The sequence below is a fragment of the Alligator mississippiensis genome, chromosome 3 (genome assembly GCF_030867095.1).
Source record: "Alligator mississippiensis isolate rAllMis1 chromosome 3, rAllMis1, whole genome shotgun sequence".
Classification (NCBI taxonomy): Eukaryota; Metazoa; Chordata; order Crocodylia; family Alligatoridae; genus Alligator; species Alligator mississippiensis.
Genome location: NC_081826.1, coordinates 57,582,859 through 57,591,040, shown reverse-complemented (window position 1 = coordinate 57,591,040; position 8,182 = coordinate 57,582,859). Strand labels below are relative to the sequence as shown.

Below are 8,182 nucleotides of genomic sequence, written 5' to 3'. Positions count from 1 at the left end.
ATTACATTTTAAAACATGGCAAGAACAAGAAAAAGCCCATATGGCCATCTAGTGTTTACTGTGAAAAATACACCTGAGCAATTTCTTTTCACAAACATTATTTACCATTTGGCAATGTTTTTATAACTTCTGTAGTGCATGCTTTTTCTAGCAACCTGGAATTTGTAACATTGTTACACTGAAATTCAAAGCAAATTAGTCTCCTTTACCAGCTTCATATAATCTAATTCAATAAACTCCAGCGCTTATAGCACTGGAGTGTATTGTTCCTGGGTACTGTGTTTACACGTGCGCCTGGGATCGCAGCACGTGAGCTTGGTCAGAATGGCCCCAGATGGCAGAGGGCCTGGGGGGCCAGCTTGCCAGCCACGGGCTGTTCTGACCCAGCTCAACATGCTGTGCAAAGGCTGACTGGGGTACAAAGGTGCTCCAGTGCAGAGCTTATTAGTTCACTCCAGCCTAATGGACCAGCATATGTAGACACCAAGACATATACTGCAGAGCTAATTAGGCATCTCTGCAGTAAACATCTCATGTAGATGTGCCCACTGTATCTTTTTCTGTCTAAACTTTTATGCTACACTCACTATTATGGAATCTAACTCTCTTTAAAACGTCCTCTTCTACAAGGGATTTTTAAAAGAACATAAGCACGTTATGTGACTCCATTGAATTTTACTGTGAGTTGGGTACCTAAGTCCCTTTGGCCAGTAGCGATGCATAGCGGGGTAGCTTAGGCGATGGGCGGGGGGGCAGGTGGGAGCACCGGTGCCCCTCCTGCGAGCACCATCTGGGGAGTGGGAGTGCTGGATGAAGCGCTGTGGTCACTTCTGGAAGCATAGTGGCCACTTCCCAGTTGGTGAGATTGGCCATGGGGGGACCCCCCGCCCCAGTCGCTGACTGGTCAAGTCCCTTTAAAAATCAATGAGACACTTTACAGCTAAGTACTGACAATCAAAAAAGCTCAAGGCTGAATGGACTCAATCTTTACAGGTTAGTCTAACCTGTGTAAAGCAAGTGAAAAGACATTCACTTTTGATTCTGGAAATGCAGCCACATGTCTGCAGTGGCTCAGGCCAGGAGCTGGTATGGGGGTGGTACTAGAGCATGCCTCCCTGCTCAGCTGGATCAGAGCACTTGGGCAAAGAAAGTAGTAGCCCACCTACCCTGTGAAGGAGGTTTGTGGGGGGAGATGCAAAACAGCTTAGGGGACTGAGAGTTAAGTTGAATCTGGAGGGGATCTGGGCCAGAAGTTCAATAAACCAATTTAACTTAAATCAGTTAAGTCTGATACTACATCCAAGCAGGTTTATCTTAAACCACTTTCAGCCATTTTGAGTTCAGTTTATATATGCTGAACTTCTGGGCTAGGGACAAAAATTACACATAAACCAGTAAAAGTAACCAGAAACTGATTCAAATCTGTAACACAGCAGAAGTTCAGTGAAATTTCAAAATGGCTGAAACTGGTTTAAGATAAACCTGGATGGATGCAGTATCAGACCTAACTGATTCAGGTGAAATCAGTGTATTGAACTTCTATGCCAGATCTCCTCCAGATTCAAGTTAACTCATAGTCCCCCAGTATCCCAGGATGCTTTACACATCCCCTGCAACCTCCACCACTCGCGGGGTAGGTGGGCTAGCCACGGCCCAAGCTGTCTGTTCCTGCAGAGCAGGGAGGTGTGCTCTAGTGACCTGTGACTTTTGGTCTGGGCCACTGAAAGCAAGTGGCTGTATTTCTGGAATAGGAAATGAATGTCTATTCACTTGCTTATCAGTTCAATCTATGCAGCTTAGATTAATATGCAAAGATTGAATTGATTCAGCCTCACACTTTTTGCCTGTACTTAGCCCTGCTGTGCTACAGATTTGAACTGGTTGTCAATCAGTTATACTAGTTTATGTGTAATTTCTGTCCCTAGCCTACATTGCTAAGATGAACTGGAGTGGAACCATAGCAAACTTTGTCCTGAAAGGTTTTGCGAACCTCCATTTTATATTCACAACAGCTCTCAAACTTAAGGGTTCCTGGCTCCTTTCAGAATTAGGTCACAGTAAGCCATGTGTTGAAGTATGTATTTTATTTTTTTTTAATTCATTTAATATGGTGTTGGCATTCTGTCATGCTAAAAAGGGGATTGGTTCTGTTTTACTTGAATTCTTTAAGAGTTTTGCCTTTGATTTCCATGGAAGCAGGACTGGGACCAAATTTGTCACAAAACCAGTTTTCATCTTGAAATTTTAGCTATGTGCAAATGCATTGTCATCTAATAAAGATGTGACTTAAATTTTCATCTGAAACTTGAACCAAACCTTTTCTGCAAATTAAAAAGAACAGGTTATTATGTAATGTTTTTGTTCAACTCTAGTTGCAGACAGAAGCAAATGTGATGAAATGTCATGGGTGAACCAGAAGCCTGTGGAGTATATGTGGATTGACTACAAACAAAAACAGCTGAAATCTCATAAAAGAACAATTGTTTAATATATTTGAAGACCGAAGAGCTTCAGATAATTGTTATGTAAACCTCAAAACTTTTTGAGATTTAACCAGTGTTACATTTATCCTTACAGGAGACTTCTCCATTGGCAACTGACTTCAGTAATTCACTGTCATTTAATAAAATATTATGCTGTTATCCATTGTCATTGTCCTGCTCTGTGCTCATAAAATTTGGTACTGGCCTACATGTGCATCATTTTGTTAATTTTGGTACCAGAAAATTCATGACCTCAAGGAGACTATTTGTAGAAATGTATTTTCAAAAGAAGGTTGACATAATGTCAATGTTATCATAACTGATGAGGAAAAGAGATTAGAAAGAGATTAGAAAGAGATTGGAAAGAGATTCAGCAGTTTCAACGGGCACTTTGGATGCAGTGGACTACTCCAGACTGTAGTGGAAATGTCTGAAAGGATTTAACTCATCAAGGCATCCCTAGGTCTTTATTAAATAGTGTAAAAAACATACCACAGGTCACTAGGCTATGCTGTTTCAACTTTCCCATGTGATACTATTGCAATAACACTTTCTCAGCAGTGATTAGGGTTAAACAAAAGAAGAGGTATCAGCTCATGAGAATATCTTAGAGGACATCAGAATGGATATATCTGAGAAAAATGTCAACAAAATGTGACCTAGCAAAGGGTCTTTTGGTACTTTTTAAATTACTGGATGGGTTCACTATCTGGAATAATGAATAGCTAATGGTTCGGTAACTTTGACTTCACAGTTTGTCAGCGCTGGTGAACATTTAGGAGCAGATCAATGACCTGGATATACTGAAAAGTATAGCTTCAGATACAGCTGGGGCCATAGTAATAGTGTCTCACTTCATCAGACTATTTTTTTATGGATGAAAGAGTTGATACCAGAAGTGTATATATTTTAGCTAGGCCTGAGGCTTTCCAAGTAATCTGGGGGATTTGAACATGCACCTCCCAGAAAGTTTAGCAAACGAGCTATATCTAGACCCCTACCAGTTTTGAAAATCTCAGCAACCTGTTCCTGTCATTCAAATACACCCAACACATTCTACATGATGCTGTATCACCCAAGGGAAAACTGGAGCTAACAATCCTTTTGCAGAGAAGAAGGTACAGCTTTATAAAAATTACTATGATAGGAGCATTACAAATATTGACTTCAATTCAAGTCAATAGCAGTTTTGACAGAGACATCAAAAATCACAATAGGCATAGAACCCACTCTTTGAAATTGCCCTGCTAACATTTCTATGGAGCCATAATTGCAGAAGGCAGTACCTGCTAATGATTTGGGCTTATAAGAATCCGGGAACAACCATCTCTTAAATACTGTGTGGTTCCCCTATTGTTAACATGTCAGACCACCTTGAATTTTTTTGTCATTATTTTCACAGCACCCCACAGGGTAGAAAAGTATTATCATCCCATTTTTACAGATGAAGAACAGAAACACAGGGAGACTTACTCAAGGTTATGCAGCAGGATCACTGTTTCTGATCACTTAAACTCAGTGTAATGTCTGTCCCTAGCCCTGGGGGACATGCGGTCCCTGGGCAGGTGTGCAGGAGCCCACTGAGAGATCCCAGTGCTCCCCCAGGAACAGACACAGTGCTAGGGAGCTGGGCATGGCTGAGCCCCTCCCCCTCCCCCTTGTCAGCTCAGTGACAGGCACCTGCAGGTATCATGGCTCCCTGCCTCTGCACCTGCACCTGCACCTGCTCCTGCGGGGGAGGGAATGGGGGGTTTCTCAGTGGGCTTCCACACACCCACCAAGAGACCCCATGCTCCCTGGGAGCTAGTGCAGTGTCAGGGAACTGGCCATGACTGAGCACCACTTCCACCCCACCCCACTCCGTACCCCTCGTCAGCATCAGTGACAGGCATCTGCAGCCCACTTGGCTCCCTGGCACTGCACTGACTCACAGGGGGAGGGTGTGGGAAAGGGGCACTAAGATTTTTCCATGGGTGTACGGAAGCCCAGTGAGAGACCTCCATCCTCCCTCAAAGCCAGTACATTGACAGGCAGCAGACTGGGCTGGAAATGCCTGTTAGTGACTTGGCAGTGCTTTGCAATCTCCAGCAGCCTGGGAAGGCCGCAGGTCAGTTCCCCAACTTGCTGGTCTTGGCAAGTGCAGGCACTTCTGTGCCTCCCCCACAAAAGGGTGAAGCTGTGTTCTGTTTGCTCCCAACATAAAGTAGGGTGCTTACAGAAACCTGCATAGGTTTGAGGGATTCTGCCTTGGGCTTTTTGAATGTCTATACCTAGTCCTATTCTGACTTGATTAGTACTGTGTTGTGTTGTTACAGGCACAAGGATAATTGCAATATTAATAAAATTATTTGTTTAAGAAACTGTATTTTATTTATTCACTGAGTAGATTTTTTCCACTTTCCACAGAAACCATAATTCATAGATTTCATAGACATTAGGGCTGGAAGGGACCTCAAACATCATCAAGTCCAGCCCCCTGCCCCAGGGGTAGGAAGTCAACCGGGGTCAAAGGATCCCAGCAAGATAAGCATCCAAACATTTCTTGAATGAGTCCAGAGTAGGTGCCTGTACCACTTCTGGAGGGAGTCTATTCCAGGTCTTGGGGGCTCTAATTCTTCCAGGATTAGTTTACCAGTAGCTCATTAACATTATATTTGCCAAAATGTCCTTAGTTATTTCAAGTACTTCCAGATACTCTTTGAACTGGTTTTAGATGGCTTCCTATAAATTGCATGGCTCAAGGGATTAGTAATATAATACTCTTTCACCTGAAGGTTTATGGTTCAACTCTAGCTCATGTCAATACTGATTAAAGGAAGGGAATCTAAAATGAGCAAATGCTCTTACTCTGGTTACTAAATGACAATAGTAATATAATAAAAGCTGCCTTGACAATTGGCATTTTTGTTGGTCTAAACCCAAACAGTAAAGGTGAAAGGAATCTTAATATTAAACTCTATATTCCACCCCTTGGAAAAGGAATGGGTCACAAGGACAATGTGGAAAAGTAGCTCATGCTGTGGCTATAGCCCACACTGTGGCTAAATAGGGGACTTCACTTTCTAGGGCTGTCAATCCATCACCTTTCAGGAGCATTAAGTTCACTTAAAAAAATTAACTTTAGCAGAAAAGGATGTTACTGCTTTCAGTGAGGTCACTGAAAGGGTAATATCACTCTCAGTGATGCTAATGTGAAGGTACAGGGGTGACATGAGCTAATTGCATAGTTACTACTCTATTATTGATTTATGCTCTCCTGACATTTACAGAGAAATAAAATGGAGTTTACATTATACCTACTCTATAGTAAAATATAAGACACACAAACTATTTCAGACCATGGGAGTTTTTATTGCTGTATTACATATGCAGAGATGGGATTAAGAAAATGTGTACCATTTCTTCTTCAAAGTGTCTTCTACTGAAGCCTCAAAAATTGACCTGCACTTGATTTTGGGATTTTGGGATAGGAAAATGGAAGCTTGCTCATCTTCTGAATTGCTCCACTTCCCCAATGGATATTGACTTTGTGAAATATCCTGACTCTCTGACTATCATAATTATTTCAGTTTAGGCCCAGAAGAAGTCATATATGCATTACAGCTATAAATTTTATTCTACACATTTTCATTTATTGAAAACTAATCGTCAGAGCTAGAAGAAGATGCATGAATAATGAAGCAGTGCTGGTTAAAAGATGCCTCTGTCAGGGACAGATCCAGGGTGAGGTGGAGTGGCATGGTCGTATCCCCCGCTTCCACAATATCTCATGTGCTGGAGGCTCCAGTTCCTCTCAGCCCTAGACACCTTGGTCCTCTATGAAGTCCAAGAGTAAAATACTCTGAGGGCATCAAACAAGGAGCAAGTGAAGAAATGGGGACCAACCCATTGCGGTTGCTGTCCCCAGCTGACTCAGAGGCAAGGAGAGCCCCAGGACCACTCCTGTTCTTATCCAGCTGGGTCTGCACAGAACAGCTGTATAGGGTGTCAGGCTTGGCAGCAGCAATAGCAGCAGTGGAAGGGTACCTGCTTCCTGCCCCCAAGTCAGTCAGGGACAGCAACCCCTGTAGGAGAGGGGAAGGAGAGAATGGGAGGGGAGCAGAGGTGCCTGAACTGTAGGGGAGGGGATACTGAAAGTTGGGGAGTGGTTGGAGGAATTTATTACCTGCTTCAGAAACTCAGTCAAGTCCCTGTTGCCCTGGTGCCCTTCCAGGGGCAAGAGCTGCAGCCAACCTTGTGACACCAGTCACATCTCTTGTACCCCGCTTTTTTAATTCCTAGATCTGCCTATGGCCTGCATATATTATGTGTTCCACTCTTACAAGAACATGAAAACAACTTGTATTGTCCTTATAATTTCCTCTCCATTCCAATCTGAACAATTCAGTGATTTGAGAGTGCACACTGTTCCAAAAGCAGAAAACCCTTGGAAAATGTTAGCAAAAACTGGTTTCACATTCTAGGCTTAACTTCGGTATCAGAAAAGACAGCTACTCTTAAGTAACTCCACTTCATCTTTTCACAATCCATCCCATGCCAGGCTACCTGGAGTGGGAAGCTAGGAGGTGATGAGTGTGGAACCAGAGAAGGCAGGTACGGAATTCACTTCTTGAAACTCTGGAGCCAGACAGGATGATAGCTGAGGAATCTGGCATTTTTGTATGCTTCTAGGTCTGCCATATATGCACTAGTTCTTAAAAGAACATGTCTCAATGCACCTAGCTCATTTCAGAGCCCAGAAAAGGGAGATAGCATCTGTGCTAACTGTAGATGAGTACCTGGCCTAGATCTGAGATGCACAGCACCCATTCATGCTTGTATATGATAAAGCTACTGATATTACTGCCTGACTTCCAGAGTGAGGGTCTGCTGTGTCTATTAGTTAATCTAGCCTATTTATTTTAAGGCATTTATATGGATAATGGCTATATTATCTGAGCATTTTACACACATTATCCTTGCAACATGCCTCTGAGTCAGAAAAGTTCAAGTTTCCTTAACAGGCTAGGAGAAAAATCACATAGTAAGTCTTTCATGAATCAGGGACTTTAACCTACATTTCTCAACTCTTATGATGTTGCCTTAACTACTGAACCATTTTTTCCTCCCTTTAGATTGTCCTATCCTGAATCTTACCAAATTCAAAAAATACAGTCCACTGTAACATAAGGAACTGAACTATGTCCCTAAACCATGTTCTCAAATCAGGAACTCATAAATATAAAAAAAAACACACAACCCTTTTGAAAATAAAATACAAAATAATAAATGTACAAGTTATACATACTGGTCACACACAGAATCAAGTTCAATGTGATATGGAGGTGGTAGCCCACACAGCACAAAAATACTTGCTTCCCAAGGGCATCCCTTACAGCTGCATCCCACACAGGTGTAGGGATTCCCTTTCAAAAGTACTCTTTCCCCACATGCCTTTTAAATTTGATGGGGACAGCTAGCTATGACCTTGAAGTGGTAATTTAATCCTGGGTGCTGCATCCCTGTTTCTTCCATCTGTGACTACTCCTAATTTCTGTTATATTTTTGTTCTGATTCCCAAGAACATATGACACTAATTTAACTATACACTTATAATGCTACAAGGTTTCCCTAGCAAAGATATCTATAACAATTGTCTCAAAACATTTATAATATTCTAAGCATTTAGAATTCTTTAGGATACTGTCTGTTGACACAGA

At 42.2% G+C, this 8,182-nt stretch overlaps 1 long non-coding RNA gene across 1 annotated transcript; it reads left to right on the top strand.

The window, feature by feature from the left end:
• The first annotated feature begins 1,971 nt into the window (after positions 1–1,971).
• Positions 1,972–2,642, top strand: LOC109285939 (uncharacterized). The gene is made up of 2 exons (XR_002093839.1): positions 1,972–2,074; positions 2,373–2,642. It is a non-coding gene; the product is annotated as an uncharacterized LOC109285939 (long non-coding RNA).
• The last annotated feature ends 5,540 nt before the right edge of the window (positions 2,643–8,182 follow it).